The sequence below is a fragment of the Mesoplodon bidens genome (genome assembly GCF_964165515.1).
Source record: "Mesoplodon bidens genome assembly, chromosome: 3".
NCBI classification, from domain to species: domain Eukaryota; kingdom Metazoa; phylum Chordata; class Mammalia; order Artiodactyla; family Ziphiidae; genus Mesoplodon; species Mesoplodon bidens.
The window spans coordinates 108,548,387-108,574,982 of record NC_138178.1 but is presented as its reverse complement, the minus strand read 5'-3'; the positions used below and the strand labels follow the sequence as shown (position 1 = coordinate 108,574,982).

The 26,596-nt window shown below is 35.0% G+C and overlaps 1 long non-coding RNA gene across 1 annotated transcript in view; it reads right to left on the bottom strand.

Annotated features, from left to right (window-relative positions):
- The window catches only part of LOC308613731, a 390,671-nt gene that overhangs the window by 119,835 nt on the left and 244,240 nt on the right, over nt 1-26,596 (bottom strand). The window lies entirely within an intron of this gene.

Below are 26,596 nucleotides of genomic sequence, written 5' to 3'. Positions count from 1 at the left end.
TGAATTGTGCCCCCCAAATATTCATATGTTGAAGTCCTAAGCCTCAGTGCTTCAGACCTTCTTTGGAAAAATGATCATTGCAGATGTAATTAATTAACTTAAGAAGAGGTTATTCTGGAGTAGGATGTGCCCCTAATCAAATATGACTAGTCTCCATATACGGAGATGTTCATGTGAAGACAGAGACACAAGAGAAAACGCCAGGTGAAGCCAAAGGATTTTAGTGATGCATCTACGAGCCAAGAAACACCAAAGATTGCCAGCAAACCACAGTCAGCTAAGAATAGTCAAGAAAGTAGTCCTCTACAGGTTTCTGAGGGAGCATGGCCCTGCCAACACCTTGATTTTTGACTTCTAGCCATAAGAGCTGTGAGACAATAAATTTGTCCTTATGATACTTTGTTATAGCAGCCCTAGGTAAGTAATACATGTGTCAATATATTATGGATGAGTTTCTGGGTCTTCTACTCTTGTCCATTGATCTAGTTGTTATCTCTACATGAATGACCACACTGGCTTCTCTCTCTCTCTCTCTCTCTCTCTCTCTCTCTCTCTCTTGCTCTCTCTCTCTCTCGCTCTCTCTTTCTCTCTCTCTCTCTCTCTCTTGCTCTCTCTCTCTCTATATATATATGTATATATATATGGCCTTATTATATTTTTATTTTTTTATTATATTTTTAATATTTATTTGGGTAAGACTTCCACTATTTTTTCTTCTTCTTCAAAGAGAAAAAGTCTTGTATATTCTTGGTCCTTGAGGATTTTATATAAATTTATAATCATCTTGTCAAGTCCACAAAAAGAAGCCTATTGAGATTTCAATTTACATTTCATTGGTTCTGTAGAATTTGGGGGGAAAATTTGATAACCATACAATATTAAGCCTTCCATGGTAAGAAAATAACTTTTACTTTTTGTTTATATCTTCTTTAATGTTCTTCTATATTTTTAAATAATTTTGTCATGTGTGACTTTTGTTAAATTCACTTCTACACAATCTATAAAGCTGATGCTAATTTTAATAAAATTTATCTTTTATGTTTATAGATAGGTATAATTGGATTACAGGAATATAGTTGATTTTTATATATTGACTTTATATCTTAAAATATGCTATCCTTTAAGTTAAATTTTCTGTTCTAAAACTTATTTAATTACTTAAGTTAATAAATTTCAGTTCCAAATGTATATTGGATTTTTTGTAAATCCAGTTATATTATCTACAAATAATGGCAGATGGTTTCTTTTTTCCTAACCCAAACTTTTCCCTTCTTTTTCTTTCTTTAATGACTTGGCTCCTACCTCCATTACAGTGTTTAATGTATATGGTGTGAGTACACCTTTGCTGTACTACTGATCTCAAAGAGAAAGATTTCAATGTATCAACATACATAAAAGTTTTCTCACCTTTGGGAACTACTGTAATTTTTTTCAAATTCTCCTTAAAGTCATAAAAGTGGCATATTAATGTTTCCTGCAGATGTTTTCACACTAATATGTATTTTTTAAACATTGTAAACATTTTATATTCTTTACAGTATTCTGATCATTTCAATACCTGAAGTTTTAAGGGATATGTTTATGCAAGGTTGAATTCTTTTGTTTGTTCTCATTCTTAGTTTTTCTTTTGCGTTTAGTAATATCTGACTGTGAACTGACCATTTATCTTGAAAAAATATTTGTAGGCCTGATCTCTGAAAGACCTAAAATGATGGTTCATCCTTTGAAAATGATTTGCATTTGTTTCTCTTAGGCACCTGGGTATAACAGTAGTCTAGAAGCACTTTAAGCTAGAAAAAAAAAATGAGTTACAGTTTTTCTTTAACTACTTAGAAAATGTTAACTAGGGCTTCATGTGACTTCCATTGGTCAATAAAACGTAAGCAAAAGTGACATGTCCCTTCAGGGCAAGATCTTAGTTTGCCCTATCTTCCTTTCCCTCTACCACAATAACCAGCAATGTTTCAGACTGATCCTGCTCCATCAGCCTAGGTTCCAGTAGGAAAAAAACCTGGATGCAAACCACACTGTCCATGTTGTGAGTAAGAAATATATCTCCACTGATACAAGCCAGGAAGACTTTGAGTTGATTTGGTACTACCATATAACCTAGACTATCTTGACTGATAGAGGCAGTGACTAAGGTCAATAAACAGGCACAGGGGGATGAGTCTTGTTACTCTTACACTATGATTCAGAATTCTTTCATCTAAGTATGACTGTTTGTGAGAAGATTGCTCCCTAAGTTTTGATGCTATGTCATAAAATGGGGCTCCCAGGGCATGATTTATGGAGCCTAGGAGACTTATATGTTGTTAGCAGGCAGGCTTTTAAAGCTTGGAGAACTGCACTGCCTTTCCTAGATGGTAGCTCACTAAGTCTCAGCTCAAGAAACCTTCTGAAGCTTCTTCTTGCATTCCTTAAGGTAGAAGAATAAAGCACATAAAATGTCAATTACCTCACCATTAAACAAAAAAGGCATACATAATCATATTTCCTAACTTTCCATATAATGTCTTCTAAAGCTGATTATCGTCCATGAAGAATAATGTCTAAACTTTATTATAAAACATTCATTTTTCTTCATGTAAGCATCCCATTTCCTGACACAATACTCTTTAATCTCTAATTTAAATGAAAGTCTTCGGGAAAATTGTTTTCATGGACATAAGCATAAAATATGAACATAATTTATGCCCAAGACATAAAGGGCCTTTCCATTTTGGGGCTCTTTCATTTTTATTCCTGTCTTTTCCTTTGAATCTATAGCAGTGGAAAAAAATTGGTCAACATAGATAGTATAATTTTTTTTCTTTTGTCAGTGTCATGGCCTCCCTTTATAAAAGGTGCACAATACCTAAAATCTGAGGGACTGTGTCAATCTGTGACTTCCATTCAGATCAGTTTTAGGGATGCTTTCTCCAGATGGGTTCTTTGAATTCCAACAGGCAGGTTGGCACCCAGCCAGTACAAGTCTATGGAGCTGCAGCATTAGGCATTGTTACCAGCTGTAGAATCACGGTGCTTGTTGTGGAAGCTGTCAACTGTAACCTCTTCCAAAGACCACTTCCCATCTTGCTTTTGTTAGCAAAAAATAAAATTCTAGGCATGCATGTTAAATATAAGTGAAATTCAACAAATGGCTACAGTGTTATAATGAAAACATTTGCTCTGTGGCCAGTGTTTGCAAACAGGAAAGACTACCTGAGAGATGAGGCCTGAATCTATGTGTGTGAAAACACCTCACTGTTCCTTTAAATTTAATCTGTGTCACTGGGGCAATTAACACTCACTAAACTGGAAGAAACAATTCTGAAGGAAATGGTGTGAATAGTTACCCATCATTATAGTGTAAGATGTAAAAAAAATCCTATGCTTCTTTCTTGTTTAGATCACATAAATAGGTACCATAATAGATGATGAAATTAACAAAATCTGAACAGAAATAAACTGAATTTCTAGGCCTATAATCTTATCTATAGTTTTACGATTTCTTCACTAAAGATATATAGTTTTCTTAGTTCTAGATTCCTATAAAAAGTTATATATATAAAGTCACATTTATCTATCTATCTCTCTATATATTCAAATATTCAGCAGTAATACCTACTAATTACTCAGATTTTGTTGAGTGTCAGACATTGTACTAAGTCCTTTATAGCTCTGTGTTGCTGCAGAGATTCTGAAGCCTATGTTACCTTCATCAAATAGCTTACTTATTGTGATAATCATATATGACATACTATGCTGATACTATTACAATTATAGAGAAAATAAGAATGAGCCAAAAGGAAAAAGAAAATGCTTCACAAATATGTTTCCTTTTGTTATTATGAAAAGCCATATCTAAAGACACTTCACTATTATACTCATAATTGAAAATTCTTAAAATGCTTATTTTGAGGTCAAGATTTACATGAGGAAAATCTCCCAAGTAGACCTAATTTTTTGCTTATAGGTTAGCAAGCTATCTGCCTATAAATTTGTATTATAATAATATTCACCAGCTTCAGGATAAACTGAAGGTAAGGCAAAGTGGTCAGTTAATCTAAACTCTTTCAGAACTTTTAATAATATTAAAAAGTAAAAATTTCTTTAGATCTCTCTAAAATGGTACATTCTTGATGGACTGAAACTTATTCATCTGTGTCAGAGTTGTTACTCAAGACAGCAGAGTACAAATCAAATCCTTGTATCAGTTACATGTAAAGTCTAAGACAAAGAGTTTGTCTTTGCAAAAAAACCAAAAAACAAAAAAACTGTGTTGCTTATAAATGTAAAAGTTCCACTTTAGGATGGCATATGGTGGCCATATAATACCTATCTAGGCAATTGTAGTGGGACAAGAAGTTTTGTCTTATTTGTAATTCTAGCTACACCATCCAACCCTGTTTTAGATGGTGTTAATACTAGAAGCTGGTATACCTGGTAAATGTACACATGAAGTAATACCAGTAGATGCTACATCTGTCAAAATGGCAACCAATATTTATTTGGCTATCACCATTAACTTTGCCAACTTGCATCCCTGCCATTCTCCAGACTGTAGCAGCTTTCCTAGGAAATTTACTGCTCTGTTTCTCTGCTCAGTAGGCTAGAGCACAACTGATGGTGGGAAGTAGCACCAGAAGAACCACTTTAAGGCTCTTGCTAAAGAAGTGGAGTGTAGGTATAAAAAGAATCCAGACTTTGGAGCCTATATTTGTGTTCAAATTCCTGCTCTCACACTTTTTAACAAAATGTGTGATTCTGTATCTAGTTATTTGAACTACTGGTACCTCAGTTCCCTCATCTGTACAATGAGAAAACACATTTAACTCACAGTGTTTTCATGAGGGTTAAAAAATGAGTATGTACATAAAAGTTACTAACATATAAAACCTGTAACTCTTTCACAGCAGTCATGGAACCAATTCTCTAGTATGCCCCACCCAGTCTTGACCTGAAACAGTGTCAAACAAAGGTAGATATTTTATAGGACACACTTTAAGGAAAAATTTGTAAATTCACTAATAAAATAAAACAGGGGTTTATGGGGGGGTGTTTTGTTTTTTGGTTTCTTTCTGGAAAGGAAGAGTGACAGAAGAATGGAAAGGCAGCTAAGAACAGGCAGATCAGAGCATGGATTGCAAAATAGATGAGGAAAATTAGTGGTTTCTCTTTAAAGAAAATGATCAAGTATTCAATTTTAAGTTGCTTATTTGCTATAAATCTTTATTAAATAGGTAGATATTCAATAAAATTTAAGACATGAATGTCTTCTATGAGTATATATGTGTGTGTGCATTTACATGCATATGTTTACAAAAGAAGGAAAAGGATTTCATTCCACATCTGTGTATAGGCAGTAAGGAACAGTGACACCATGTGGGATGATGAGATATCCCTAAACTGAATTACTTCAGGCAAAGGAAGACCTTAGTACCAGAGGTAACCGTGAAAAAAATTTTCACAGAAATCTTACATGAGTACTGGAATATCCTTACTCTGCCAATAATGGAAGGATTTAGGTGACTTTATTTGACACTAGATTTACAATAGCTATCTCTAAATGAGTGGTTAAAAACATGTCATTGAATAGCTATAGCTATCATTGAATCATTGGAAGAGCTTTTTCCAAATAAAGATTCCAGGCCTCAACTCAATTATTATAGTTCCTTGCAAGTAGAACCTAGGAATATATGAAAAAAATATATAAATACGTCTTCTAATGATTCTATTGACTCAGCAGAATTCGGCATTACCAATGAAAAGGTGCTCAATGTCACAAATTATTAGAGAAGTGCAAATCAAAACAATGACATATCACACCTGTCAGAAGGGCTATCATCAAAAAGTCTACAAATAACAAATGTTGGTAAGAACGTGAAGAAAAGGGTACACTGTTGGTGGTAATGTAAATTGGTGCAGCCACTATGGAAAACAGTATGGAAGGTCCTCAAAAATCTAAAATTAGAACTACCATATGATACAACAATTCCACTCCTGGGTATGTATCTGGAAAAAATGAAAACACTAATTTGAAAAGACATATACACCCCAGTGTTCATAGCCACTCTATTTAAAATAGCCAAGACATGGAAGCAACCCAAATGTCCATCAAAAGACAAATGGATAAAGAGTATGTGATACACACACTCACATACACACACACACAGGAATATTATTCAGCCATAAAAAATAACAAAATTCTGCCATTTGCAGCCACATGATGGACCGAGAAAATACTATGCTTAGTGAAAGACAAATACCGTATGATATCACTTATATGTGGAATCTAAAAGATAAAATTAACAAAGGTTATAACAAAATAGGAACAGATTCACAGATGTATAAAACAAACTAGTAGTTACCGGTGGAGAGAGGCACATTAGGGGTATGGGATTAAGAGATACAAAGTACTATGTGTAAAATAGATAAGCAACAAGGATATATTATATAGCACAGGGAGCATAGCCATTATCTTATAGTAACTTTTAATGGAGTATAAACTGTAAAAATACTAAATTACTAGGCTGTACATATGAAAATAATATATTGTAAATCAACTAGATTTCAATCAATCAATCAGTATCCTTGTATTTCTTTTTATTAATATAATCTCACTTATATAATAAAAATAAATCAATCATCCGTAAGGAAAAAAAAATACCACAGGCAACATTGAAGATGGGTGAGATGGCACAATGTAGCTATTCCTGATCAGAAATTTTGTAAATGTTCTATCTCTAAAATATCAGGAGTCTATTGCACTAAAATGTATTCTAAACGTCTAAGTCCTGATAGAAGCCAAACCATCAGGGAAGTACATGTCAGACTGTGATGTATTAAGAAAATAATAATTCTGCTGCTAATAATTCTGCTGATGATAATATGTCACCTACTGATGACATTGAAGTTGTTACTGGGGCAAGAAAGTGGGACTCTAAGGAAGAGTGATGATAATGAAGAGGTGGAAGGTAGAGAGTTGGAGATAGAAGCAGTTATAAATAGAGACTGAAAAAAGCAACAAGATTCAAGAGCTCAGAAAGAAGGGACCAAGTTTTAATCTATTACTGGAGTTTTAGTTGTCAACATTTAATATGGAAATTGATGGAAAACCACAAATGGTTTGGTGAAAAGTGTGAAGAGTGTCTTCTGTAGATAAGCATAAACAAAATGATTCAGCTTTTCAAAGGAAAGGAACAAATAGAATGCTAGTCAGATTTATAATTAAATAACTATGAAAGAGATATGAAGATAACAATGGGATTTTCACAGTGAGTTAATTCATCAGTTAACTATTCAAAGGAAAGAGCAGGTCATTTAACCATTTAACCAGTACGACAAGGCATAAGAAGATAATTCTGATCTTTGAATCAGTAGACCAAAGTTTTCTCCCTACTCAAACATATATATTTTACACATAAAAATGAATTTCTCTATGCCTGTTAATTTAGTGTTGGTTAAAACAGAGGCTGAAGTAAATGGTCTCTAAGAGCCTTCTAGCTCTAACATTACACATATAAAATGGTAAAATTATAATCTAGAAAATTTTAGGTGTATTAAAAAGTGGATTTTAATTAATAATAATGTATTAATATTGTTTTATTAATTGTGTCAAATACAATACTAATATAAGATGTTAATAATAGGGGAAACTGAGTGTGGGGTATACTGTAATTCTTTGTACTATCTATGCAATAATCCTGTAAATCAAAAACTGTTCTAAAATGTTTACTTAAACATGATTGAGATGTTGAAATAGAAAAAAAAATTGATTTCATTCTGAAGCCTTTCTCCTTGATTTGGAGATGGTCGTCTTCTCCCTTAGTCTTCACAAGGTCTTCCCTCTGTGTACGTGTCCTAATCTCTTCTAAAAGAGACCCATCTAATGACCTCATTCAACTTTGTTTGTTTGTTTATTTATGGCTGTGCTGGGTCTTTGTTGCTGCACGCGGGCTTTCTCCAGTTGTCGTGAGCGGGGGCTACTCTTTGTTGTGGTGCACGGGCTTCTCATTGTGGTGGGTTCTCTTGTTGCAGAGCACGGGCCCTAGGCATGTGGGCTTCAGTAGTTGTGGCATGTAGGCTCAGTAGTTGTGGCTCGTAGGCTCTAGAGCACAGGCTCAGTAGTTGTGGTGCATGGGCTTAGTTGCTCTGCGGCATGTGGGGGTCTTCCCAGACTAGGGCTTGAACCCACGTCCCCTGCATTGGCAGGCAGATTCTTAACCACTCTGCCACCAGGGAAGTCCCTCATTTAACTTTAATTACTTCTTTAAAGACCCTAACCCAAATGTAGTCACATTCTGAGTACTGGGGGTTAAGACTTCAACATATGGATTTTGAAGGGATTCAATTTAGCTCATAACAGAGACTAAGAAAGATAAGTTACTAGCTCCGTGTTACATTGCTACCTGATGATGGAGCCAGGAGTCAAATCTACTCCTGTCTATCCTTAATGCTTATGGCCTTGAGAACTATACATCTTTGTCTAATATTTTTAGGGAGCTTATTGGTAAAATACAATAGGGGCTCACTCTAAATTGTTTAAAAATATTTAGAGAGTCCCAGAATCTGTTCTAGATACATAGCATTTAAACTAATATATAGATAATCTTTCCCCTTGAGTGGCTTGGTGTAGTTGGAAAGCAGACAATTACCATATACTGCAAGTACTATAACAGAAGTATGAATAAGGTGCTAAGTGGAGAAGAGGGAAAAAGTTGTCAACTTGATCTGAGAGTTGAGTAGGAGCTAGATATAGGGAAGAATCAAGAAATCTTTAAAGAAGTTGATATTTAAACAGAGTAGGAAATAAGTAGTAATTCACCAAGCAGATTATAATGGTTGATGTAGAAAGGATATTGTAAGTCCCACTGTACATTATATGTTACTATTTGGAGATGTGACAGACCATGATGTATTTCATTAGTTGCCATGGGAGTGACGTGTTAAAATAGGGTAGCAGATTGCTCCCACTATCATGGGCGCCAGGAGTGCATGTGAGCCATTGCATATGCACACCCCCTATCAAGGCTAGCACACACTGAGGAAAGAGGTGGAAGGCATCCATACTAAAAGCAGCCCTTGTGCCAAAAATATTAAACACACACAAGCTACACAGGGACACTCCTGCATATAAATAGCATTCCAAGACCACAGTAGATAATTGCTTCTCCTAAACTCACAGAGTAAGAGAAATATAAGTAAAATGAAGAAGCAGAGGAACCATGCCCAGTTAAAAGACCAAGAGAATTCCCTTGAAAGAACAAACAATGAAACAAACCTCTTCAGTATGATAGACATCAAGTTCAAAAAGGAGATAATGAGGGCTTCCCTGGTGGCACAGTGGTTGAGAGTCTGCCTGCCGATGCAGGGGACACGGGTTCATGCCCCGGTCTGGGAAGATCCCACATGCCGCGGAGCAGCTAGGCCTGTGAGCCATGGCCGCTGAGCCTGCATGTCCAGAGCCTGTGCTCCGCAACAGGAGAGGCAACAACAGTGAGAGGCCTGCGTACCGCAAAAACAACAACAAAAAAACGAGATAATGAAAATACTGAAGGAATTTAGAAAGACTATCAACAGAAATGCAGATTACTATAAAAAGGAACTAGAAATTCTATGGAAGAACCAAGAAAAATTAGAAAATTCATTTGCCAAGACAAAAGCTGAGCTAAAGGCAATGAATAGCAGGATGAATATTGCAAAAGAATGAATAAGTGATCTGGAAGACAGAATAATGGAAATCACCCAGTCAGAACAGCAGACAGAAAGCCAAATGAAAAAAAATGAAAGCAACATAAAAGACATATGGGATAACATAAAGTGTGCCAATCTACCCATAATAAGGAGTCCAGAGGAGAAGAAAGAGAAAAGGGGATCAAAAATGTATTTGAAGAAATTAAGGCTGAAAACTTCTCAAACCTAAAGAAGGAAACAGATATCTAGGTACAGGAAGCACAGAGGGTCCCAAACAAGATGAACCCAAACAGACCTACACCAAGACATATTATAATAAAAATGGCAAAAGTTTAAGATAAAGAGAAGATTCTAAAGGCAGCAAGAAAAAAAGAAAGAGTTAATTACAAGGGAATCCCCATAAGGCTATCAGCTGATTTCTCTACTGAACCATTGCAGGCCAGAGGGAGTGGCAAAATATATTCAAAGTCTTGAAAGAGAAAAATCTTCAACCTAGAGTACTCTATGAAGAAAGATTATCATTTAGAATAGGAGGAGAGAGAAAGAATTTCTCAGGCAAGCAAAAACTAAAAGAATACAGCAATACTAAACCTATCCTAAAAGAAATATTGGAAGGTCTTCTCTAAATAGAAAAGAAACAAGAAGATATAGAAAAGAGGAAATCAGGGCTTCCCTGGTGGCACAGTGGTTGAGAGTCCGCCTGCTGATGCAGGGGACGCGGGTTCATGCCCCGGTCCAGGAAGATCCCACATGCCACGGAGCGGCTAGGCCCGTGAGCCATGGCCACTGAGCCTGCACATCTGGAGCCTGTGCTCTGCAGCGGGAGAGGCCACAACAGTGAGAGGCCCGCGTACCGCAAAAAAAAAAAAAAAAATGAAAAGAGGAAATCAATTGGAAAGTAAGTCACTTAAATAAGCCAGTACACAGATTAAAAAGACAAAAAAAAATCTATCTGTGAAAGCAACGATAGCTGCAAGGAACAGCAAAAGGTTAAACATGAATATGTAAAAAAGTACATCAAAATCATAAAATGTGGAGTAGGAGAGTAAGAAAATGTAGATTTCTTTTTCTTTTAGAATGTATTTGAGCCTATATGACTATCAGTCTAAGAAAAGTAGATATAGGAAGGGTAAACGTGCTTGACAAACAGGGTAACCACAAATCAAAAAAATATAATAGATTCAAAAAACCAAAAAAACAAAAAAAGAAGACAAGCATAAAATAAAAGAAAATCATCAAACCACAGAAAGAAAACCCAAAAGGAAAAGAAAGGAACAAGGAAGAAACAAAGAAGCAACTGGAAAACAAGCTTTAACATGGCAATAAATATATATCTATCAATAATTACCTTAAATGTCAATGGGCTAAATGCTCCAATCAAAAGACACAGAGTGGCAGAGTGGATAAAAACACAAGAGCCTACAATATGCTGCCTGCAAGAGACCCATTTTAGGGCAAAGGACACACACAGATTGAAAGTGAGAGGATCAAAAAAGATATTTCATGCAAATGGAAATGACAAGAAAGCAGGGGGCACAATACTTATATCAGACAAAATAGCCTTAAAAACAAAGGCAATAAAGAAAGGTAAAGAAGGACACTATGTAATGATAAAAAGATCGATACAAGAAGAGGATTTTACACTCTTTCAACATACATGAACCTAATATAGGAGCACCAAAATACAGAAAAAAAAAATACAGACATAAAGGGAGAAACTGACAGGAATACAATACTAGTAAGAGACATTAAAACCCCCTCATGTCAATGGACAGATCTTCTAGATAGAAAATCAATGAGGCAATAGAGATCCTAAATGACACAATAGAACTGTTAGACTTAATTGATATTTTCAGCACATTATATCCCCCCTAAAACCCCCCACAGAATACACATTCTTTTCAAGTGCACATGGAACATTCTTTGGGATTGACCACATACTAGGGCACAAAACAATCCTCAACAAATTTAAAAGTATAGAAAGTATTTCAAGCATCCTGTATGACCATAACAGCATGAAACTAGAAAATCAACCACAGAAAAAGAAATGAGAAAAAAATTGATTACATGGAGACTAAACAACATGCTACTAAAAAACCAATAGATCAACAAGGAAATCAAAAAGGAAATTAAAAAGTACCTTGAAACAAATGACAATCAAATCACCACCATACAAAATCTATGGGATGCAGTAGAAGCAGTTCTTAGAGGGAAGTTCATAGTGATACAGGCCTTCCTCAAAAAAAAAAAAAAAAAAACTCAATTAAACAACGTAACCTACCACCTGAAAGAATTAGAAAAAGAACAAACAAAACCTAATGTCAGCAGAAGGAAGGAAATAATAAAGATCAGAGGAGAAATAAATAAAATAGAAATTTAAAAAACAATAGAAAAAAATCAATAAAACCAAGAGCTGGTTCTTTCAAGGGGTAAAGAAAAATGACAAACCTCTGGCCAGGCTCACCGGAAGAAAAGAGAGAACCCAAATAAAATAAGAAATGAAAAAGGAGAAATATCAACCGATACCACAGAAATACACACACACACAAAAACTGTAAGAGAATACTATGAACAATTTTATGCCAACAAATTCAACAAGCTGGAAGAAATGGACAAGTTTTTAGAAACATACAGCCCACTAAAATTGAATCAAGAATAAACAGATAATTTGAACAGATTTGAACAGATCACTAGAAGTGAAATAGAATCTGTAATTAGAAAAACAAAAAAACAAAAAAACTCCCTACAAACGAAAGTCCAGGACCAGATGGCTTTGCAGGCGAATTCTACCAAATATACAAAGAACTTTTACTGATTCTTCTCAAACCCTTCCGAAAGACTAAAGAGGTGGGAACTCTCCCAAAGACATTCTATGAAGCCACCATCACCCTGATACCAAAACCGGACAAAGATACTACCAAAAAAGAAAACTAGAGGCCACTATCTTTGATGAATATAGATGCAAAAATTCTCAACACAATATTAGCAAACCAAATCCAACAACACATAAAAAAGATCATACACCACGACCAAGTGGGATTCATCCCAAGTTCACAAGGATGGTTCAGCATATGCAAATCGAACAATGTGATATACCACATCAACAAAAGAAAAGACAAAAACCACATGATCATCTCAATAGATGCAGAAAAAGCATTTAATAAAGTTCAACATCTATTCATGATAAAAACTCTTACCAAAGTGGGTATAGAGAGAACATATCTCAACATAATAAAAGTTATTTATGACAACCCCACAGCCATATACTCAGTGAAAAGCTGAAAGCCTTCCCACTAAAATCTGAAACAAGACAAGGATGCCCACTGTCACCACTTCTATTCAACACAGTAGTGGAAGTCCTAGCCACAGCAATCAGATAAGAAAAAGGAAAAGTATCCAAATTGGAAGGGAAGAAGTAAAATTGTCATTATATACAGATGATGTGATATTGTATATAGAAAACCCTAAAGACTCCACACAAAAACTACTAGAACTGATAAATTCATCAAGGTAGCAGGATACAAGATTAACATACAGAAATTGGTTACCTTTCTTTACACCAACAATGAAATATCAGAAAAAGAATATAAAAAAAAAACCTTTTAAAATCACACCAAAAGATAAATAAAATACTTAGGGATAAAACTGATGAAGGAGGTGAAAGACTTATATGCTGAAAACTATAAAACATTAATAAAGGAAATTAAAGATGATTCAAAGAAATGGAAAGATATCCCATGCTCACAGATTGGAAGAATTAATATTGTTAAAATGGCCATACTACCCAAAGTAATCTACAGATTTAATGTGATCTCTATCAAATAACCATGACATTTTTCACAGAACTAGAACAAATAATCCTAAAATTTATATGGAAACAAGAAGACTCATGATTGCCAAAACAATCCTGAGGAAAAAGGACAAAGCAGGATGCATAACCCTCCCAGACTCCAAACAATACTACAAAGCTACAGTAATCAAAACAGTGTGGTATTGGCACAAAAACAGATATATAGATCAGTGGAACAGAATAGAGAACCCAGGAAAAAATACCACACATCTATGGTCAATTAATCTTCAACAAAGGAGGCAAGAATATACAATGGGAAAAAGAGAGTCTCTTCAGAAGTGGTGCTGGGGAAATTGGACAGCTGCATGTAAATCAATGAAGTTAGAACACACCCCCATACCATAAACAAAAAGAAATGCAAAATGGCTTAAAGACTTAAACATAAAACATGACACCGTAAAACCTCTAGAAGAGAACATATGCAAAACATTCTCTGATATAAATCATACCAATGTTTTCCTAGGTCAGTCTCCTAAGGCAATAGAAGTAAAAACTAAAATAAACAAACGGGACCTAAAAAAACTTACAAGCTTTTGTAGAGTAAAGGAAACCATAAACAAAATGAAAAGACAACCTACAGAATGGTAGAAAATATTTGCAAATGATGCAACTGACAAGGGCTTAATCTCCAAGATATACATACAGCTCATACAACTCAACAACAAAAAAACCAAACAACCCAATCCAAAAATGGGCAGAGACTTAAATAGACATTTCTCCAAAGAAGACATACAGATGGCCAACAGGCACATGACAAGATGCTCAACATCACTAATTGTTGGAGAAATGCAAATCAAAACTACAATGAGGTACCACCTCACACCAGTCAGAATGGCCATCTTTAAAAAGTCTACAAATAACAAATGCTGGAGAGGGTGTGGAGAAAAGGGAATCCTCCTACACTGTTGGTGGGAATGTAAGTTAGTGCATACACTATGAAAAACAGTATGGAGGTTCCTCAGAAAACTAAAAATAGAATTGCCATATGATCCAGCAATCCCACTCCTGGGCATATATACAGACAAAACTATAATTCAAAAAGATACATGCACCCTGATGTTCATAGCAGCACTATCCACAATAGCCAAGACATGGAAACAATCTAAATGTCCACTGATAGATGAATGGATAAAGAAGATGTGGTACATATATACAATGGAATACTACTCAGCCATACAAAAAAGAATGGAATAATGTCATCTGCAGCAACATGGATGGAAGTAGAGATTATCTTACTAAGTGAAGTAAGTCAGAAAGAGAAAGACAAATACCACATGATATCACCTATATGTGGAATCTAAAATATGACACAAATGAACCTATCTATGAAACAGTAACAGACTCACAGACATAGAGAACAGACTTGTGGTTGCCAAGGGAGGGATGGACTGGGAGTTTGGGGTTAGCAGATGCAAACTATTACATATAGAATGGATAAAAAACAAGGTCCTACTGTATAGCACAGGGAACTATATTCAATATCCCGAGATAAACCATAATGGAGAAGAATATTTTTTAAATGTACATATATGTATAACTGAATCATTTTGCTGTGTACCAGAAATTAACACAACACTGTAAATCAACTATACTTCAGTTTAAAAAAAAAAACTAAACATAAAAAATAAAAGGTAGCAGATGAGTTAAGCAGTGTAGTAAGAATCTGAAAGTCCTATAGGTTCTGTTACAGGTTTTGATTGTATTTCAAGGGTAATGTATTTCCAAGATTGTTTTAAATAGGGAATCAGAATAATATTTATTTTAGAAATACTGTACAGCCACATGAAGAATTTTTGAAGAGGGCTAAACTGATGGCAAGATGAAAATTTTAAAGAATATTTCAATTATATAAGTTAGATATGATAAAAACTTTGATAATTAAAAAGAAAAGCACATGAATCATAAATGTTTAAGAGACATGTAAGAGATGTAAATGTATACATTAGATTTCTATTTCCTACTTTGATGGAGTAACTTATCTCAGTACAACCCTCCCACTTTTCAGACAAAATAGACTTGAGTTATAATTTCAAAATTATGACATGCTAATTCAGTAGGAAAACATAACAATTCTAAATTAATTTGAAATTGTGTGTGTTTCTGAGTGTAGCCAAAATAATCAATTAAAAAGGAGAGGTAGAAATTGTCTGATATTTAAAACAATTCTCATAGTAACTGATAGAAGAAGCAGAAAAGAATCAGTAAGGCTTAAAAGAATTTGAACAATTCAATCAACCAAATTGAAATAGTTATACTCATAATATATTCAACAGCTGTAGAAGACAAATTCATGTCTAGTATACAAAATAAGCTATATGTTGACTCATAAAACTAGTTTCAATACATTTCAAAGGAATAGAATCATATGTTTGTTTTCTAACCATCATGCAATTAAAAGTAAACCTCTTATTATATTTAGTTTGTGAAATTACAATGTGTCTAATGTAAGTAGAAGGAAGAAACTAATATATATAAGAGCAGAAATCAGCATTATATAGAAAATGCTGATATAGAAAATGTGTAAAAAATTAAGAAACTCAAGATATCTAAAAGTTTATTCTTTGGAAAGATTAATAAATTTGATATATCTCTAGCCAGACTCACCAAGCAAATGAAATTACCAATTTACCACAAATTACCAATATCAGCAATAAAAATAATGTAACAAATCCTACATACACTTTAAACAACAATATGAGGTTACTATGAAAAAAACTTATGCCAATATATTGTACAATGTAGCAGAAATGGACAAATTACTTGAAAAATAAAATCAGTAAAACGGACACAAGTAGAAATAGAACATCTAAATACTCCTAAATCTGTAAAACAAATTATACCTTTAATTTAAACCACACAATAAAATCTCCCTCAATGACCAGATTACTTCATTGCTGAATTTTTCCAAATATTTAAAGAACTATCAATATCAATGTTAAATATATATATATATATATATTTTTTTTAAAAGAACAAGTAGAGAGAAAATGTCCTAAAACATTTTATGAAGTCACCATAATCTTGTACCTAAACCTGAAAAGAGCAATGCAAGAAAGGAAAATTAAAGGTAATATCTCTGTAAGCAACGTCAAAAATCCTAAGTAAGATGTTAGCAAATTGAATCTAGTGATGTACAAAAAAGATAACATATAATGACATAGTGAGATTTATCTTAGGAAAGAAGAGATAACATTTGAAAATCAATCATTGTAATTCAATATACTAATAGAAAAAAAGATAAAAGTCATATTTTCTGTGGAGCAGCAAAAGCATTCAAGATAAGTAAAATCTGTTTTGTGATTAAAATAATGACAATAACAAAATCCTCTCAGCAACCTTAGAATAGAGAGGGACTTAACCTGACAAAGATATCTAAAAAAGAGAAACATTTTTTTTAAAAGGAGCTAGCACTATACTTAGTGGCAACATGTTGAAAGCTTCCCCCATTGGAGACTGGAACTAAAGGAACTTTACTTATGCAGTTAGAATTAACAAGTAATGATAAGTAAAGATAATAAGGCCTTTTGATATAAGATAAAGTAATCAATATCATTTTTGTATTCCAGAAAAAAGAAACCGGAAATAAAATTAAATAAACATTTGCTATAGTACAAGTTACATCAAATTCCTCAGAATAAATCTAATGGAAGATGTGCAAGCTATCAATAAAATCATTGAACATTGCAATCAAAAATTGAAGAAGACCTAGATAAATGAAGTTATATGATATGTTAACAGCTATAGCACTGTAAGATGTTAATTCTCTCCAAATTGATCTATACATTCATTGCAATACAAATAAAATATTCTACCAGGATTTACTTGTGAAGATTGACAAGGTGATTTATACTTATATGAAATTTAAAGCACCAGAGAAGAACCAAGATAAACTTAAAGAAATGAGTTAAGACTTACACTATGAGGTGTCAAGACTTATTATAAGTTGACACTAATTAATATGGTATAGATATTGACTAGAACATTGGAGTAGAGTCTAAAAATTATAATTCTATGTAAATACAAATTCTATGTAAAGAGTCACTTTACTTATGAAAAAGACATGCCTGGATTCACTGGTCAAAGGGTGGTCTTATTAACAAGTATTTCTGGGTCAATCAAATACTTCATTTATAAAAGCATCTTGACTCTTACCTCACTTAAGGCACAAATGAACACTGGGTGAATTTTAAACATGTGTATGGGGCTTCCCTGGTGGCGCAGTGGTTGAGAGTCCGCCTGCCGATGCAGGGGACACGGGTTCGTGCCCCTATCCCGGAAGATCCCACATGCCGCGGAGCGGCTGGGCCCGCGAGCCATGGCCGCGGAGCCTGTGTGTCCGGAGCCTGTGCTCCGCAACGGGAGAGGCCACAGCAGTGAGAGGCCCGCGTACAGCAAAAAAAAAAAAAAAAAAAAAAAAAAAAAAAAAAAAAACATGTGTATGATAAAACAATAAAGATCCAATCTAAGTGATAACGTTTAAAAAGATTGTAATCTTGAGTTATCAAGTGTATTTCAAACTAGTAAACAACAGCAATAATCATGAAATAAAAGAAATTGTAGACATTACTAGATTTGCAAATTTCAGTTATCAAGACACATTATTAGAGTAAAAAAGCCAAGATACAGAGCAACAGACATTATTTGCATCACGTTTGTTCACAAAGAGCTTGTATCCAAAATATATTTTAAAATATTTTCCAACAAAGCAGTAGGATGAAAGCAAATGTTTAATTTAAAAAATGAACCAAAATCTCTAATAAGGAATTCGAATAAGAATAACATAAGAATAACATATGAAAGCCACATTAGTTATCAAGGGAATGCAAATTAAAAACTTGTAAGATATCACTTAATTATTATCAGAATAGCTAATTTTTTTTTACAAAACATGAAAGTTTACAGTACTAAATATTTGTGAGAATGTGAAATAATTGAAATTCTTATATTTTTCTAATGAGAATATAAACTGGTACAACAACTTTGGAAAGCTCTTTGTTACTATCATTAAGCTGAGCATGAACATGTCTCATGTTCAGTAATTTCACACTTTAAGTATATTCTCAACAGAAATGCGTTCACATGTTTACCAAAAGGCATATATTAAAGTATTCATGGCAGTACTATTCAAAAGTGCCAAAAACTGGTGGAAAAATTAAAAATCCACCAAGAGTTTAATAGATAAATTCATTGTGGTATATTCAATTAATGAAATAATAATGAGCAATAAAATTAATAAACCACAACAGCACACAAAATAGATGAATGTCATAAAATCAATTTTTTCAGTGAAATAATCCAGATATAAAGTAGAACATATTGTATAATTCAATTTATATAAATATCAAGTCAGTCAAACCAATCTCAGATGAAAACAGGACTGAGAGAAGATATATTTGGTTCAGCCTGATTTCAAGGGAAATGTAACAGGAAACAATAGGCAAGAGGCATACTTTTCTATATCAAGAATTTCCGTACATTTCTATTTCCTTCCTAGCTACTCCCTAAGAGACAAGAAGTTACCAGTCTGATTGAGATACTGTCAGGCTATTCTTTAAGTCATATTTCACTAGTGAATTTGGTGACAGAGAATTAAAATGTCCTTTATTATGTATGGCTTCTTTTCTCTTATAGTTCCTGTGCCATGTGTTAAGAAGTACTAGGCAGGATTTGACAACTTGAATTCACAATTGGTCAAGTGTCACCCTCTCTTGTCAACTCTTCTTGCATACAGTGGTGGGTAAATAATAAAGACTATATTTATTAGCTGTGCCATGTGGAACATGATTTTGCTCAACAGACAATATGCTCAAAGAAATATTCACTTTCTAACCTGTCTTACAATTTGCAGTACATCCTTGTGACAAGCAGCTGAATTATAGATATATACTGAAGCTAGATTCAACAGGATTTCTACCAGATGATATGGAATATGAGGAGAAAAGTAATCAAAGATGATAACAAAGTTGTTGAAATGAAACATTGGAAGGCTGATGTTGTCAACAACTGTGATGGAGAAGGAAATGATTGAGCAGATTTTGGAAAATATTTTGAGTAGATTGAGTAGATTTTGGAAAATGAGTAATTTTCAACATGTTAGGATTGAGATTTTAATTATCTAGCTAAGGGGAGATGATAAGTGGGGAGTCAGATATATGAGCCTGGAGTTCAGAAAAGAGGACTGAAACCTGGGGAATTTCACCAATAACAGGTTAAGGAGAAGATGAAAATCCTGCAAAGGAGATTAAGAAGTGATTAGTGAAATGGGGAAGGGAAAATAAAAAAGACATGATGTCCTCAAAATCATGTGAAGGGGCTTCCCTGGTGGCGCAGTGGTTGAGAGTCCGCCTGCTGATGCAGGGGACACGGGTTCGTGCCCCGGTCCGGGAGGATCCCACATGCCACAGAGCGGCTGGGCCCGTGAGTCATGGCCGCTGAGCCTGCATGTCCGGAGCCTGTGCTCTGCAACGGGAGAGGCCACAACAGTGAGAGGCCCACGTAACAAAAAAAAACAAAATCATGCGAAGAAAGATTATTAAGGATCAAAGAATGATCAACTTTGTATAATGCTTTTGTGGATACAATAAAATGAGGACAGATAATTTGTCATGGGAGTTAGCAAAATGGAGGCCACAGATGATTTTTTTTTAATTCCTTTTGGCAATTACTATGGCATAGTAATGTTGCTTTCTGTTGGGTATATATATATATATAGTAAATTAATTAATTAATTAATTTATTTATTTTTGACTGTGTTGGGTCTTCATTTCTGTGTGAGGGCTTTCTCTACTTGCGGCGAGTGGGGGCCACTCTTCATCGCGGTGCGCGGGCCTCTCACTGTCGCGGCCTCTCTTGTTGTGGAGCACAGGCTCCAGACGCGCAGGCTCAGTAGGTGTGGCTCACGGGCCTAGTTGCTCTGTGGCATGTGGGATCTTCCCAGACCAGGGCTCGAACCCATGTCCCCTGCATTAGCAGGTAGATTCTCAACCACTGCGCCACCAGGGAAGCCCCACAGATGATCTTTTGAAGATAAGTTTCAATGGCATGGCAAAGGCAAATGCCTGATTAGAGTTGAGTTTAAGAGGAAATAATAAATGAGAAATTTGCACAACAGTCCCAGCAACTTTTCTGAGAAACTCTGATGCAAAGGGAAAAAGGATGGGAGAAATCAGGCCAGAGAAGATTCTTGTTATTGTTCTTTAATGTATTTCAGATATGGTAAATAATTGTATATCCATATACTAATGGGATGATCCTGTAGACAAGGAAAATTTTATGAAGATGGAAAAATATGGAAGAAAAAAAAACCTCTGAAGCATTGTCTTTGAGTAGATAAAAGGATAGTATATTAAAAGGGAGATTATTTTTAGATAAGAGCTTGAATAAATTCATTTATGGAAACAGACATATTTGGGTATAGATTCTTGTAGCCAGGAGATCAGGTGGCAGAGTCTGTAAAAGTTCTGTTTTGATTAATATCTTAATCCTCCTTAGTGAAGTGGGAAACCAAATCATCAGCTGAGAGTAAGGGGATAATGAGGTGTCGGATTTGAGGGCAAAGGGAGAGGTGTGAAACAGTCATTTGTGTGGAAAGCATATTAGAACATTAGTACCTCAGTATTTAGGAATGCATAGCATGATTGCCAGGTGCAACAAATGCTCATTTGAGGTTTGTGTTTCTGAATTTAACTCAAGAGCAATCCGTGTAGCTATGTGCTTTCTCTAGCTCCATTTAACTCAATGAATGCAGAAACCCAGTAGAAGGAATTGGGTTGTGCTCTGTTCAGGTAAGTAGCATGGAGCAAGAGAAGTATAAAGAGTGTTCTCATTGATTTGGGGATTTAAGTTAGGAAACATGGGGGAAAGAGGAAGTTGAGGGACTGTGAAAGCGTGATAGAATCAATGCATTGGATGTTCTTCTGGATTAAATGATTGCTGAGGATGGGGTGATTTCTGATACTGGAGGTGGTGATCTGAGAGAGGGATCCATGGTGAATTTGAGATTATGGAGGGACGGAACTCACTGGAAAAAAAGTCTAGGGTATGAACATGGCTGAAGTGAGATGGAGGACAGGGTCATTGGAGGATAAGTGTTCAAGACATTGATAAGCAAGCAGTCTATATGTGCAAATCATTAGGAATTGAGAGGAAAATCATGTTGAAGAGAGTGCGATTGAACCAGGACCAGGATGGTAGGTAGATGACACTAACAAAGAGGTATAATTATTGATAAAATCTTTTGACAGGACATTCAGAGTATGTGTGTGTAGGGATAGTGCTGTAGTGTCAAGACCTAAAATCCAGTGCATCTGGGCTCCTTAGTCACACTATGGATGATCTGATGAATCTGGCAGTGGGTCTGGCTTGGCAATCCTTTGATTATTTTATTGGCCATTTTTATTTCTCATGCCAGAACACAGAAGTAACTAATGTAATGTTCCAAGGCTATGTTATACCTTTTAAAAGATTATAAAGTTTTAAAATGTCCTATACTACATTGTAATAATTATCACATTGTCTTCTGGTTCAGCCGCATTTCAGCTAACATTGTATAGCTCATAATAAGCAGTGAAGGCTCCTATTCAGAGAATTGGATATTCTAAGTTTTATTGCTTATGTTTGGGGTCATATAGAATTCTTGCTCAAATGCAGGAAATACAAAGATAAAAAGGAACTATTTGAGGAGGACAAATTTAGGCTAAATCAAAGAAGCAGCTTTCAGAAATTTAGAAGATCTCTGAATTCTAGACAATGTGTGAAAACACATGAAAAAACAAACCCTAATTTTATACTTCCATTGAAGCATTTTCACCAGCCCTTATTCAGATCGAAATCGCAACATCACTTGGTACTTGCTAGTATGAACAATTTCTCCCCTAAGCCTTTCTTAAACTCTCTTTTTGCTTTACCTTCCTGGCCTGATAAACTCCCCATTTCCCTTTCCCTTCCCTCACTGTTTCTCCTTCCAATTTTCCACCAATTCATGATTAGAGCTGGATCAAGTTACTCAATCTCACTGAGCCAAAATGTTTGATCTGTAAAGTCTGTAAAATTATTCATTGCATGAAAATGTTGGGATGATTAAATGAAATAATGGAAGCAAAGCACCCAACACAGAGCCTGACCCATGACACATACATATTAGTTCTGTCTCTTTTCCTTTCCTCCTCTGGCTTATCTTCCTTAACAGTCACTTAGTTGTAAACACTCCCCATGTCTCTGTCACATCTCTGTCTTTTTCAGAGAACCGAGTTATTTGAACAGCTTAATTGTTAACATAAATAGGAATGATTCTTAAGCCTACAACTCCAGTTTTGACCAAGAAACTCTAGCCCCATAATCTCTCGTTGTCCACAAGATGTTCACTTTCATAAATCAGTCACCTTCATATCAATATAAAAAGAGTCAAATTAATTAAATCATTTTACTCCTTTCAAATCAGCCATCTCTCCCCTATAAACAGCTTATTTCTCTCAGTGGCACTTATATTCACAGTAACTCGGGCTGAGGGTCTTAGATAACTTTCAGTTCTAAAAGTGTGATTATTTTAATGAAAAAGAAGAGTTGCTAGGGGAGTTAACTTTCATTTGTAGAAAAGTTAAACTTCCATTTGAATGAACTTTGAATGTTCAGGTAAATCAACTATTTAATTAAAATTTCAGTACAGAAGGAGTACCTCATTCGAAGTGAAGAAATAACCCATTTGATACACTGCATTTTACAATAAATGCTATCTCTTGAAGGGCAGGGGAAAAAATGGTGTCACAGAACAAAACAGATACCCTGCTGAAAAGAATATCCAAATTCAGAAATGCCAGGCTATAGAGCAGTGAATACCCTGAAAAGACAATTACATATAATTCAGAGGTATTTTCTAGTTTGTTGTGTAGATCACGCAATAACAGAGGCTTTGTGGGCATTTATAACTGCCCGGAGAATAGACTAGAGTAGAATGGTAATATGTGTGTATTATAACAAGCAATTCTTTTGATAAACCTGGGGAGGAAGATGGAGAATTAGAGAGGCAAATGAGAGGGCTTCTGTGTGCTGGGAATAGCAGATGAGCAGTGCCACTATTGCTTCCATTTGGATAATGGGGCTATCTCTGACCGCTGTTATCTACTCTCTGGGCAGCTGGATAACAGGACAAAGGTAAAACTATTCTATTCCTGCATGACAGAAAAGCCTCCCTAAGCTCTTTCTCTAAGAGCCATTGAGTCTTTCCAAATTCCAGTGAGAAACATCACTCATCTAGTACAAGCCTACTTGCCATACACAGTAGCTTTGAACAATTCCAATATATTCTCCTGAAACAGACAGACATGTTCTCACTTCTTCACAATGCTCTATCATTAAAGGAAAGTAATGGAAGATAAAATGCAGAATAGCTAGACCTATAATGTATAATAGAAGGCACCTCTATAATAGCCAAAGTGCTTCATATATTGGAAGTCGTTTTCTGTAAGAGCTCACGACGAAAAGGAAGGGGAATTATAACATGAAAATGAAGGTGGGTGATGCTTTAAAGCAGCGATGTGTTGGTACATGTCATTGGTTGACCTCACCTGTTTCTTTTTTAATGCAGAGTGAAAACTTAAAACATTTAATCAAAGTGACTGAAATGAATTCAAAAGTTTTTTCCTCTCCAACCTATCATTCCTTCTTCCACAATCATATAGAGTACCATATTTGGGAATAAGATAGGGAAATACTAATTCCTGTCATTTTATATATACATGTATATGTACCATGTTTATGCATACATTTATATACATGCATATCAATATTTCACATGCATTCTACATACACACACAGAGACACTTTTTGTGATTTTAGGAAAAAGAGTACCATAAAGTAAATTGAGCCTAATTAATACAACTGGACATTAGATATTTTTATATTTGAATTGAAGGGACAAGCTACTACTTGTGGGGAAATAAATTGAAAGCGCTTTATAAATTTGAGGGTGAGTGACGATATTTGGTGCTACTTTTTTACAGGAAGCAATGTGGTACGAGGGCCAATTCAGTCTCTGTCATCTACTGGTCATGATGTGACCAGTAGATGTGGTGATGTCAACTGAACTTCATGTGTAAGTTCACAGAGGAGCAAAAGGTGAGAAGGTACAAATCAGAATCTGTAATCAGTAACCTATAAAGTTCTCCTTCTCTCTACATTTTTTTTTTGCTTAAATGTATTATGATTGCTTTTGATTTTATTTCTATACAGAAAAGGTACAGATTATTATGATCTCAACCTGAAAATATGGAAGATTGAGACCAGGGCACTATATATTTTGAATAACTATCTGCAAACCAGCATTTTAAACCAATCTTACTTTTATTTTATATTTATACTTTATCTATTTCCTGCTGCTCAGGCAATCTGTTTTATATATCCCCTTTTATTTTTCTCTATCTTATTCTTCCTTTATGGAATAAAAACAACAGCCACATGATCGGTTGTTTTTGACGTTGATCTTAACTTACATTCTCCTTAGTCAATCAAATTACTCCATATCATGGTTCCACTGAGAACTATGTCATAAAATAAAGCAGTGTGTGTGAAGCTTACAAATTTATTTCTCATCTGAAAACTCTGTAGTGCCTTTGAAAAACGACTTTTTAAATACCTTACGAGCTCTTACATTAAGAGCAGGCAAGTATTTGAAAATGTATGTTCTTTCAGAAAATGGAAACTTATCTTATATTCTTGCTGTTGTTTAAACTTTGGTAAAATATTAAGAAGCCTCTGTTATTAGAGAAGAGTCATGTTGTGGCTTGGCTTCATCAATGAATGATTTAATTACAGTTTACCAAGAAAAAAACCAGTCATTACTAATTTATATAGTGGATCAGTGTCTAGCTTATAGAGTTTAGGTAATGAGCTCAGAGGGTGGTTTGAGAGTGACAACAAGGGTCCATTAGGTTAGCTAAAGAGAAGTTGTACTCTAACAGCCAATTTAACATCTTCACCCTGAAATCAACTAGCCAATTCACAAACCTGTCACCACCAATAATACTTATGACTCAGATTGCCTCTACCTTCTTCCACTTATGGTGCATATACTCACTAGCATGCCCAAAATCTTTAAAAATTGAATGCCCATAAAAATTGATTAGTGATCTAGAGATGGCGGAGATCATGCTCTTCTTATGACCCAAAGACCATCAGGGATTCTGACTTAACATTCATTCATTCATCGTTTCTTAATCACTTATTATATTCTGGGGACTGAGCCAACAGGACTCCAATTCTAAAAGGGAAGACTTATTCTAATACCAACTTTATAATGTAGAGTGATAAATACTTGAAGAGATACAAAGTGCTACAGACACAATTGGTAAAAACCATCCTGGAATTCTCATGCATAACTTTATTCAAGAAGGGACACTAACAGATGCTAGAAGGGTATTATTAGCCAGGCAGAAAAGCTGGATGAGGAGTTAGGGAAGTGGACATTTCAAAAGGAGGGAACAGTTTTATATACATGCATACATGTGTTCATGCATGCATGCAATATACATATTTTCCTATTCTACCAGGAGAAAGGAGATGACTGGATCAGAGAAAAGGCTATTGATTACTCTCAAAGCAACTTAGCAGCAGTTTGTATGCATCACTTTCCCAATGGGCAACACAATGAGGGTCAGAAATTCATCTGCGTGTGCAGCAGGGTTGCACCACTAGGAAGGAACCCTAAAATTATGAAACCCAAAGCATATATAGGGTGGCTCACATACCTGCCCCTTCTCCTTTCCAGAGAGAGAGAGAGAGACAGAGAGCAAGAAAGAGAGACTTTTATTCTGGAATATAAACAAAGCTTTTCCTGTTCGGGGAAAGACGGATCTCTACTCTGGAAGGTGAGAAAATAATGGCTCTAAATCTCTTGGAGCAATATATTATCTCTAACTTCTAAGGCATGGCTGCCATTCAGTCATCCTTTAACCTTGTTTTTCAGTTCTCTTTGCTCAGAAATCCTGGACTGTGTACAAATGTGAAAATATTTGTGGACAACTGTCTCTCAACAGATACCGCATGGGAAAAGACATGGAAGCTTGAAGTGCTATT